Below are 12,779 nucleotides of genomic sequence, written 5' to 3' on the forward strand. Positions count from 1 at the left end.
AGCCAAGACAACGCAGGAGTGGCTTCGTGGACAAGTCTCTGAATGTCCTTGAGTGGCCCAACCAAAGCCCGGACTTGAACCTGATCGAACATATCTGGAGAGACCTGAAAATAGCTGTGCAGTGATGCTCCCCATCCAACCTGACAGAGCTTGAGAGGATCTGCAGAGAAGAATGGGAGAAACTCGCCAAATACAGGTGTGCCAAACTTGTAGCGTCATACCCAAGAAGACTCTAGGCTGTAATCGCTGCCAAAGGCGCTTCAACAAAGTACTGAGTAAAGGGTCTGAATACTTATGTAAATAAGGTATTTCAGATTTTAATGTTTAATGAATTTGCAAACATTTCTAAGAACCTGTTTACGCTTTGTCATTATGGGGTATTGTGTGTAGATTGATGAGGAAAAAAACTATTTAATCAATTTTAGAATATGGCTGTAACGTAACAAAATGTGGAAAAAGTTAAGGGGTCAGAAAACTTTCCGGTTGCACTGTATGTCACTTTTCTGGAGTCCAGAGCAAGCAAAATCATACAGTAGCAGAGGTTGCAGGATCGGATGGAATGCATGTTCTGTCCGCACAGCGTCATCACTTTGGAGGGCAGCCTGCCTGCAGAGTGCTCGTTGCCAGCAGGTAGCCCTGTTCTTCCTGACAAATATCGTAATAAATTAACCAGAATATGTTAAATCTTCATCCCATAATATTAAAGGCAGTGTGATGTTACAGCTGCATATCTTTCGACATGTAGCCATCCAAACTAGGCATATCTGAAATATGAAAATTATCAATCAAATCGTCAGGTAGCCTATTGTTCTGTCAAAGATGAGTCAGTAGTAGATTGCTAAACTGTGTTTTATATGGATGATAAACATAGGCCTGCTCTGTTTTTGACAGGCAAAACTGGAGGAAATGAACAAATTCTTTCTGGTCACTAATCTGGATATGCGCGCCTGCCTTTGCGCGAGAATTATGATGACTTTAACGATGACTTGCAGGCAGTGGGTTCAGAACAACAACAAAAATGGTATAAAAAAAACATTTTTGGGGAAATTATACTACCACCGAAAAGGGCACTTTGGAGACTGGAAGGGCAAAGGGGCTTGCGCTCTGCACAGGTAGAGCCCTATCTGTGCACGTGCCTGACCTGTCCTATAACATGGATCGTTTTTTAGATGATTGGGATTTTCCCCCGTCTGTCTGGTGTCCACTAACAGTTACGACCTAGCCTTGGACCTGTCTGAGATAGAACCTGTCCTATAGCATGGCTTTTGTCTTTAGATGCTTTAGATTTTTCCCCAGTTTGTCAGTCTGTCTGTTCAGTGGTTATCTAATCATCAGTGGTGTCGCCATGTCGGAGGGAAAACGTGAGTTGGGTGAGCAAACAAAAGGTGCTTGAATAAACTAGCTCCCGGCCACATTATACAGACTCTGAGCATTGTGTTGAGCAGACAAGCCCCAACAGGACTTAGACCTCCAGAGGAGATGCCTCTAGTAGGGCTTGGCAGGACTCATGCACCATGAACCAGATGCCCATGCTTCTTCAGGAACAACTCAGTCACAAGTAAGGTATATCATCAAGCATTCAGGGTCATTGTAATTAAGAAAGCAATACCTATACTATATGCTTCGATGCTATAGGATAGTGCACATAGTATAGCATTGATTATAAACTGGGTGTTTCAAGCCCTTAATGCTGATTGGCGGCTGAATACCACGGGTATAGCATTGATTATAAACTGGGTGTTTCAAGCCCTTAATGCTGATTGGCAGCCATATACCACGGGTATGACAAAATATTTATTTTTACTGTTCTAATTACTTTGGTAACCAGTTTATAATAGCAATAAGGCACCTCGGGGGTTTGTGGTATATGGCCAATATACCACGGCTAAGGGTTAGGAGTTAGGTTAAAGGGTTAAGGTTAGGGTTAGGGTTAGAGGAAGGGTTAGCTAACATGTAAAGTAGTTGCAAAGTAGCTAAAAAGCAGTAAGTAGTTGCAAAGCTCCTATTTAGCTTAAATGCTAAAGTTGTCTGTGATGAGACTCGAGCTTTTATTTATTTCATCACATTCCCAGTGGGTCAGAAATTTACATACACTCAATTAGTATTTGGTAGCATTGCCTTTAAACTGTTTAACTTGGGTCAAACGTTTCGGGTAGCCTTCCACAAGCTTCCCACAATAAGTTGGGTGAATTTTGGCCCATTCCTCCTGACAGAGCTGGTGTAATTGAGTCAGGTTTGTAGGCCTCCTTGCTCGCACACACTTTTTCAGTTCTGCCCACAAATGTTCTATAGGATTGAGGTCAGGGCTTTGTGATGGCCCCTCCAATACCTTGACTTTGTTGTCCTTAAGCCATTTTGCCACAACTTTGGAAGTATGCTTGGGGTCATTGTCCATTTGGAAGACCCATTTGTGACCAAGCTTTAACTTCCTGACTGATGTCTTGAGATGTTGCTTCAATATATCCACATAATTTTCCTTCCTCATGATACCATCTATTTTGTAAAGTGCACCAGTCCCTCCTGCAGCAAAGCACCCCCACAGCATGATGCTGCCTCCCCCGTGGTTACTTTGGTAACCAGTTTATAATAGCAATAAGGCACCTCGGGGGTTTGTGGTATATGGCCAATATACCACGGCTAACGGCTGTATCCAGGCACTCCACGTTGCGTCATGCTTAAGAACAGCCCTTAGCCATATACCACACCCTCTCGTGCCTTATTGCTTAATTGTAGCATCTGTGTGTTTCCACATTCAAGGCAACCTGGACTCAGGGGTAGATGTAACATAGGTAATGTAAATCTGTCTCCCTCCATTTAGTATGATATGTTACGTTTCGTATGGTATGTCACGTTTCGTATGGTATGTCCATCATCCATTTCGTATGATATGTTACGTTTCGTATGGTATGTCCATCATCCATTTCGTATGATATGTTATGAATTACAATTCGTATGAAATGTAAAAAATTGCAATTCGTACAATATGTCACAAATGTGCAATACGTATGATATGTTATGAATTCCAATTTGTTGTGGCTAATGTTAGTTAGGTGACTAACGTTAGCTAGGCTAAGGGTTAGGGTTAGGAGTTAAGGTTAGGGTTAGGGTTAGGAGTTAGGTTAAAGGGTTAAGGTTAGGGTTAGGGTTAGAGGAAGGGTTAGCTAACATGTAAAGTAGTTGCAAAGTAGCTAAAAAGCAGTAAGTAGTTGCAAAGCTCCTAATTAGCTTAAATGCTAAAGTTGTCTGTGATGAGACTCGAACACGCAAACTTTGGGCTGCTAGACGTTCAAATTATACAGCCTGCAAGTCTAGCAACCCCAAAGGCTGCGTGTTTGACTCTCATCACGGACAACGTTAGCATTTTAGCTAATTAGCAACTACTAACTACTTTTTAGCTACATTGCAACTACCGTATTGGTCCGAATATAAGACGGCCTTTTTTCCCCTCGAAATAGGTCCAAAAAAGTCGGGTCGTCTTATATTCGGGGTCTAGTATTCAGAGCGCAGTTTCTCTTCTTCGGCGCTCCCTTTAAATGTCAATACACATTCGCGGGCACAGATGGCGCCAAAAATTCGTTCCGGACGGAGGGAAGAGGCGTCCTTAACAACCAGCCCGTTACCGGTGTTTAAAGATGGAAAGACAGGCTGACCATTTAGAGACAAGTGGCTCAAAAGTGGGCCAGGTCAATAAACAACAGCGGAGGAGCTATGATGCCAATTTCAAAATAATGGTTGTCAATAAGGCAGAGTCATCTAACAACTGCCAAGCTGCCAAGACATTCGGGGTCACTGAGTGTAATGTAAGAAGATGGCGAGCAGAAAAACAACGTCTAAAAGATGCTAACAGTCAGCGAAAATCCTTCCGTGGTCCTCAAAGTGGTCGTTTCATTGAGGTTGACCGGAGGGTTTTTGAATATGTCAGGGAAAAAAGAAGTGAGGGAATGCCCATTACCAGAGCTGTCATCCAGGTTAAGGCCCTGGAAATCGCCAGAGAGCTCAACATCACTGGATTTAAAGCCAGCCTCGGCTGGTGTCGTAGGATGATGCGGCGTAATGGACTGTCACTTAGACGGAGAACGAGTTTGGCCCAACGCCTGCCGTCAGACTTCGGAGAGAAGCTGCTTTCGTTTCAGCGCTTTGTTATCAACCTGAGGAAGAAGCACTCCTACCCGCTGGATCAGATCGGCAATGCTGATCAGACACCCGTTTATTTCGACATGCCAACATCGGTGACTGTCAATAGAAAGGGAGATGTTGCTTTATTATTGCTTGATATTAATTTTGAATCATACTGTACATAGTTTGCCTTTGTGTTTAATTCACTGTGTTTTTAATATTGTTATTTTAAAATAAAATGAAGTTCTTTGTTCGGCAAATCTAGTCTGCAAATCTGTTTTTCTAAATGTTTGTGTTGAAAAACGGGGGGTCGTCTTATAATCAGGGTCGTCTTATATTCGGACCAATACGGTACTTAGCACCTTCTGTCTTATGTAACCACAGCAAATGTAACATATCATACTATTTTGAGTTTATGTTTACTATGTTTACGTCTAGTCTATGAGACCAGGCTGTTCAAGGAGACATGCATTTTCAATGGGGTTCCAAGTTATTAGTCAGGCTAAACATGTTTGACAAATGCCTTTAAAATGTGGACGTTTCTTGGAAAAGGCCATTGTGATTTTGAAGCGCTGTTTATAAGTGTGTTGTAATTGCAACATTTCCCCTTGTAGAACAGAAATATTTAACCCCCCTTTAGTTTGTTATCATAAAAATCTAAGACACTTCCACTTTCCTTGTGAAACAGGATAATAGCAATTGCATTGAAAGCTCTGCTCTCTACTAATACCCATATTATTCAGTCTAATTACAGTTGAAGTCAGAAGTTTACATATACCTTAGCCAAATACATTTAAACTCAGTTGGTAGCATTGCCTTTAAACTGTTTAACTTGGGTCAAACGTTTCGGGTAGCCTTCCACAAGCTTCCCACAATAAGTTGGGTGAATTTTGGCCCATTCCTCCTGACAGAGCTGGTGTAATTGAGTCAGGTTTGTAGGCCTCCTTGCTCGCACACGCTTTTTCAGTTCTGCCCACAAATGTTCTATAGGATTGAGGTCAGGGCTTTGTGATGGCCCCTCCAATACCTTGACTTTGTTGTCCTTAAGCCATTTTGCCACAACTTTGGAAGTATGCTTGGGGTCATTGTCCATTTGGAAGACCCATTTGCGACCAAGCTTTAACTTCCTGACTGATGTCTTGAGATGTTGCTTCAATATATCCACATAATTTTCCTTCCTCATGATACCATCTATTTTGTGAAGTGCACAACTCCCTCCTGCAGCAAAGCACCCCCACAGCATGATGCTGCCTCCCCCGTGCTTCACGGTTGGGATGGTGTTCTTCGGCTTGCAAGCTTACCCCCTTTTTCCTCCAAACATAACGATGGTCATTATGGCCAAACAGTTCTATTTTTGTTTCATCAGACCAGAGGACATTTCTCCAAAAAGTATGAACTTTGTCCCCATGTGCAGTTGCAAAACCGTAGTCAGGTTATGTCGATATAGGACTTGTTTTACTGTGGATATAGATACTTTTGTACCTGTTTCCTCCAGCATCTTCACAAGGTCCTTTGCTGTTGTTCTGGGATTGATTTGCACTTTTCGCACCAAAGTACGTTCATCTCTAGGAGACAGAACGCATCTCCTTCCTGAGCGGTATGATGGCTGCATGGTCCCATGGTGTTTATACTTGCGTACTATTGTTTGTACAGATGAACGTGGTACCTTCAGGCATTTGGAAATTGCTCCCAAGGATTAACCAGACTTGTGGAGGTCTACAATTTTTTTTCTGAGGTCTTGGCTGATTTCTTTTGATTTTCCCATGATGTCAAGCAAAGAGGTACTGAGTTTGAAGGTAGGCCTTGAAATACATCCACAGGTACACCTCCAATTGACTCAAATGATGTCAATTAGCCTATCAGAAGCTTCTAAAGCCATGACATCATTTTCTGGAATTTTCCAAGCTGTTTAAAGCCATAGTCAACTTAGAGTATGTAAACTTCTGACCCACTGGAATTGTGATACAGAGAATTATAAGTGAAATAATCTGTCTGTAAACAATTGTTGGAAATATTACTTGTGTCATGCACAAAGTAGATGTCCTAACCGAATTGCCAAAACTATAGTTTGTTAACAAGACATTTGTGGAGTGGTTGAAAAACGAGTTTTAATGACTCCAACCTAAGTGTATGTAAACTTCCGACTTCAACTGTACCTTTCAGAGATTTAGAGGTTAGTGGTCACAATCCCGACTGCCATAAATAATGTCATTGCTGCATTCCTGGGCCTACCACAACCTTTGAGGATTTGAAAAGAGATGGCCTGGTCTGGTCTGCAGTCTCTGCACCACTGCTCTCTCATTCAACTGCCCTGATCTGAAGGGTACCTGATCAAGCTGTGTCATGAGCTGCAGAGAAAACAGCTGCTGATAACGGATATGGAGAAGACACTGATTGATGTAGGATAAGCTGTGGCTTTAAATCCAACAACAAGTGCCATTTGGAATGTATTAGGAGATAAAGGTAATGACTTTCTGATTAATACTCATTTAGGCCTCTTAACTGAGCCTGTTCATTTCCCTGTCTGTTACCAGGGATCATTGGAGATCTTTATCAATTATATGTGATTTTTCTTCCACTGTGTCACTCTACACTGAGTACAGAAGTGGAGATGATAGCTACACTAGGGCTTGTAGAACGCAGAGACACATCATCATCCCACAACAGTCGCGCTACTTGCCACAGATAACAGGAATGTTCCACTAGGATGACAGAGGGAGTGGCCGGGCAGGCCGAACACAGGAGAGGATGCACACACGCACACACACACACATACACACATACACACACACACACTTCCTTCTCCTGACTCCTCCACGCCTCTCTACTGAGTCCTTTCACTAATCCCAGGTCTGGGCTATCTTCTCTGGTCAGCCAAGACAATTGGCTGTGTTTTCTGCTTCTGCTGTTGGTGAAGCAGCAGGTGCTGTGGCTGTCAAAAGTCACTTCACACCTCCCCTCCCCTCCTCTCTCTCTCTGCTCACGCCCCCTGTGTGTCTGTCCTAGCCACCAGCCACCCTCACTGCAGGAGGGCGAGTAGAGAGGGAGAAGGGGGTGGAGAGGGACACTCCAGGCCTCAGCTTTGTTATCAGCATGCTCCAGCTTTGAAGTGAGTGAGCGAAGGCCAGAATCTGGACTGTGTTTACTTGAAGGCAAGCATAGCAGGCAGTGAAGGCATCCCTTGTTGTTGTGTGTGAGGTAATCACGGCAGAGTGGTAGAGTTGCCCTGGCTGTGGCTGTCTGTAGTGATGATAATGACATGCTGAGGTAGGACAGGAGAGAGTGAGGAGAGACCAGGGCCCGTATTCATAAAGCGCCTCAAAATAGGAGTATTGATCTAGGACCAGTTTCGTCTTTTAGGTCATAATTAATAAGATTACCTGGACAGCAGAGACGTGATCATAGATCAACACTCCTACTTTGAGACACTTTGTGAATACGGCCATGGACCAGGCAGGGCCATGAAAAGTACTGTGTGGAGCACCTCTTACTCAATAGGATGTGGTGTAGACAGAAAGACAGGCAGGGGAGCTCACAGGGGGGAGTGTTGCCTACGTGGACATGATTAATAAAAATAATGTAAACTACAAGGTGGTATTGAATACAGGGATCTGGCAAACTGTCCTGGGTTAAGCAGTTGAATGTCTTATGATTCATGAGTTAACGATGTACTCTAATAAGTCTTATGTGTCTAAATCAGGGTGTCTCAAACATATGCCCTGTGGACCAAACGCGGCCCGTGAGCTGATTTAATGCAGCCAAGAAATCAAACAATACTTTCACAGTACAGTAGTAAGTATTTGTCAATCAAACATGTCATATTTCCTTATCCAATAAAATATTGATAATACTCATGGTAAATAGATTTTGAATTTGTAACATTCTGTTTAATGAGGGGGATATGAAAAATTATATCCACTGCATTCCAAAAGCAGAAGACACAAGGGCCCTAGTGAGGGTTGATAATGCGATTTTTCCTCTTCTCAGCAGCCAAAATGTAGTATTTTTTTTTTAATCAAAGAATGTCAGTGCTTAATCTTTACATACATTGATAAAATTCCATCAATATCAATAATTACAAGCTACTCACTGTTGTAACATGGAACGAGACACTTTAATTTTTCTAATAGCTGTAGTTCAGACATAGTCACAGCTTGATGATGTCAGACAGCTAGTCTGAGGTCAAGGGTCAGATTTCACATCATTCCATCCTGGTCATTAGGACTTGTGAATGCACCCCCTCCTCCAGATACCAGTGCAACGCATGGACCCTGTAACCTAAAGTGATGTCATCTAGGGGTCTGGAGGTTGTTGCACTGCAAAGGCCAGATAGAACCATAGGAGCCACCCAGGCCTTGTTCACTTCAGCTGCTTTTGCAGATGTGCAGCAAGGCTTCAGCGAGTTGGGTGCCAAGAGTAAGGAGGCCAAGTCTGCCTATAGGAAGGCCTGTGTTATGTGTCTGAACTGGTGAAGCATTTCTAGAGACTGAGTGGCATCTCATCTGATTGTATATTTCAGTCATATAGGCTAACATCAAGCTTTCATTTTCCATTTGTTGATGCTGTATGCATTCATGTCAGTAATTTTCGTGTTTACTTTTTTTTGCAGTGTTGTGGTACATAAAAGCAATCTAGTACATAAAAGCAATCTAGTTTCACTTTGATTTACTAACTACAGTTGATGTCGGAAGTTTACCTACACCTTAGCCAAATACATTTAAACTCAGTTTGTCACAATTCCTGACATTTAATCCTAGTAAAGATTCCCTGTTTTAGGTCAGTTAGGATGGTGACTTTGAAATACATCCACAGGTACACCTCCAATTGACTCAAATGATGTCAATTAGCCTATCAGAAGCTTCTAAAGCCATGACATAATTTTCTGGAATTTTCCAAGCTGTTTAAAGGCACAGTCAACTTAGTGTATGTAAACTTCTGACCCACTGGAATTGTGATACAGTGAATTATAAGTGAAATAATCTGTCTGTAAACAATTGTTGGAAAAATTACTTGTGTCATGCACAAAGTAGATGACCTAACCGACTTGCCAAAACGATAGTTTGTTAACAAGAAATTTGTGGAGTGGTTGAAAAACAAGTTTTAATGACTCCAACCTAAGTGTATGTAAACTTCCGACTTCAACTGTACATTTTAATTGGCATCTAAATGCTTGAGTATTCTTATTTAGTTCTTTAGGTAATGTGTTGCCCAATAAAAATTCTGTTCATTTTATACCACACAGTAGATCATACATTTTAAATTGAAAATGAAATACTGTCAAGACAACTTTACATGATTATTTTTTGCTATTTGGAAAAGAACAAAGGATTGTGAATTCACTTCAAATGATGTCTGATGAAAAACAATATAACCCAGAGCTTGTAAAAGTGACAGTGAAGAGGATTTCAAAGGGAGAGCTCATCAAAGCCCTAATGTCAATCTGATAAGACTGGTGCTGTTTTCATTTGTGAGTGTTTCTGCTTTTATCTCCCTCACTGCTAAGCCTCCCTTATCACGTGCAACACATCTGGAATTCCAACCGCTGATGATTGTCTTCATCGGTAGTGATGTGAGGAAAGAGTTAAACAAACAGACAGAAATGTGAGGAGTATAAAATATTTACTGCAAGAAAAGCGATGTGTGGCATATACTTGTAGTTTGCTGAAGTTCATTGAAACTGGTAATTTAGCAGAACTTGATAATGCAGCACTTTAAAAAAAGAACAAAAAACATATTGATGAGTTTGTTTTTCATTATGATTTTAACATTTCACAATGAAAGCAAAAGTATAAACCTATAAATAAACACAACTTTAGCTATTTGACTTTTACAGCGAGGTAAATCTCCTGTGTGTTGATAACAAGAGAAAGTAGCTGCAGCAGAGAGGCAATAACTGACCCTGTCCTTCTCTGTTGTGGGTCAAAAACACACACATTTTGGAAAAACTGAAATTTGAGAAGGGCCCGTTTCTCCTCAAAAAGCGTGCTTTAGTTTGGTCTTCAGTGGTAAATAATATTCCCCCATTAGAAAGAGCAAAATTTGGGAGTTTCTGAGAAATACTCTGAGTATACAAAACATTAAGAACACCTTCTCTTTCCATGACATAAACTGACCAGGTGAATCCAGGTGAAAGATTTGATTCATTATTGATGTCACTTGTTAAATCCATTTCATTCAGTGTAGATGAAGGGGAGGAGACTGGTTAAATAAGGATTTTTAAGCCTTGAGACAATTAAGACATGGATTGTGTATGTGTGCCATTCAGAGGGTGAATGGGCAACACAAAATATTTAAGTGCCTTTGAACAGGGTATGGTTGTAGGTGCCAGGCGCACCGGTTTGAGTGTGTCAAGAACTGCAACGCTGTTGGGTTTTTCGCACTCAACAGTTTCCTGTGTGTATCAAGAATGGTCCACCACCCAAAGGACCTCCAGCCAACTTGACACAACTGTGGGAAGCATTGGAGTCAACATGGGCCAGCATCCCTGTGGAACGCTTTCGACACCTTGTAGAGTCCACGCCCCGACGAATTTAGGCGGGGGGTGTAACTCAATATTAGGAAGGTGTTAGGAAGGTATTACTCAGTGTACAGTATGTCTGGAGAATTCAGGCTGCTGAGGGGAGGACGTCTCAGAATAATGGCTGGAACGGAGCGAATGGAATGGCATCAACACATGGAAACCGTGTGTTTGATGTATTTGATACCATTCCACTTATTCTGCTCCAGCCATTACCACGAGCCCGTCCTCCTTCTGCAGCTGTTTTGATCTCAATATCAAATCATTTCTGGGTAACAATTATGTACCTTACTGTGATTGTTTTCAATTACAATGGTCAAATAGAAACAAAAATAGGTTCTTAGCATAGTAATTTTTCAAACAACAATTCTGCTATGACTGTCTGGGAGTGGTTTGAGTGTGGAGGGGAAAACGGAAAATTTGCTGTTACTGGCAGAGAGGTTTGGAACTCTCTTTCTTAAACAGGCTGACATTTCAGGTGGTCTTTTCAAACAGCTCTTACACTAAAAGAGCATGATCATCCTTTTCACAATTTCACTGCATGATTCCAACCTCATAGTGTGGAAATATATATAAAACACAGGAAAATCACGTTTTTTGAATGCACTGGACCTTTAATAACCCATTAATCAAGGTTCACAGCCAGGGGTGATCGGTTATGATGTCATGGCATGCCTTGAGAAAATGAAATGTTTTGGTATTGCGAAAGGAACCACTTAACCACATAGTGACCCCAGACATAAGTGCTTTAACTATGGGGGGTTAGCTGGCTATAGCTTGCTTGAGGAAATAGCAATTGGAGACCACAACACACAGTCAAATAATGGTATGTGAAAAATTGAGAAGTAGAATTGTACAGATGAAAATATAAAGAAAAATGTCTTCAACATATTGGAAAGGTCAATTTTGGTGTGTTGTGGAAACCAAAAAGGTGGCTGTGCAACAAAAAAATGTGTTATCCAATCATATATGTTAATGCTGTGCCTGTTTCCTGTTAACCAGATACATTGCTCCTGACTTTTTTTGTCAATAGCTATGAATTTTTCATTCCCTCAAGCTAAACAAAATCTCCTCAAACTCCACCCTATTCTCAATGACAGGGTGAGTCACTCCAGCATAGACACAGTAGTTTACAAAAAAAATAAAGTTATGAAATCAACCCCTTCGCAAGAATGTAACCTGCACTGATTTCTGCATTAACATGTCTTCTCTGAGTTTGCATAACGAGTTGATTGGGGCGATAAATAGAGTTGGTTTATGAATCGTCCGACACTCCCTCCCTCCCCACCTGTGTCTAAGAGCAGTTATCTCCTCCAGCAGCAAGCTGCCACGCGCCTCCTGCACCTGATTGTCTCATCGGCGCATTCCAGACGAGAGGGCCAAACAAGCCGAAACCGAGCACCCCCAGACACTGATACACTTGTTCAGCCAGCCATCCACAGGTGTAGCTGCCCTCCTTTTCTCTGACTCTATCCCAGAGGTAGGCGACTGGGCGCGGCGGCGTAGAGTCGAGGAGCAACATGGCTAATCATAGAGAAGAAAGGAGAGAAAGAAAGAAGTCAGTGACTCAAGGAGCAAGGTGGAAAAGAACAGCCAGAGGAGATTTTTTTGTTGTTGTTGCTTCTATGTTAATGACATTTTTTCCCATTCGTTTTTCATCACAAGCGTGCTCATTCAAGATTGATATTGTATGCATTGTACACAGTGCGTTGAGCATTGTCGTCAAGCTACATTGGAGTATGCCATCCCATCACATTTAAAGTGAATACACAATTGCCCTATACACTAGTATGCAGTCTCACTTCCCTGGTTAGGGATTTCAAGTGAAAATGTTAAATGCATACCACAGTACAGTGCCTGCACATATATATACAGTGTATAAGACTGACATATATTTGTCTCCAATGGGATTTTGAGGGCAGGCATGAAAGTATACATTGTGTCATTTTAAAAGGGAATATTTTATCCAACCCCTTGTATAGATCTGGCTTTAATTTAATCAGCTTCCTCCCAAGCGAAATAATGTTCTCCCGCTGGCTCAGATGACTAGTAGACGAGAAACAAGAGGTGCTCATAACTTCCAGGCAGAAATCTGCCTCTCTTTTTTTTTTTTTGCTTAGTTCATTCAGACATCATACACCTCCTC

This window comes from Coregonus lavaretus (genome assembly GCF_964263955.1).
Source record: "Coregonus lavaretus genome assembly, chromosome: 19".
In the NCBI taxonomy this organism is placed as follows: domain Eukaryota; kingdom Metazoa; phylum Chordata; class Actinopteri; order Salmoniformes; family Salmonidae; genus Coregonus; species Coregonus lavaretus.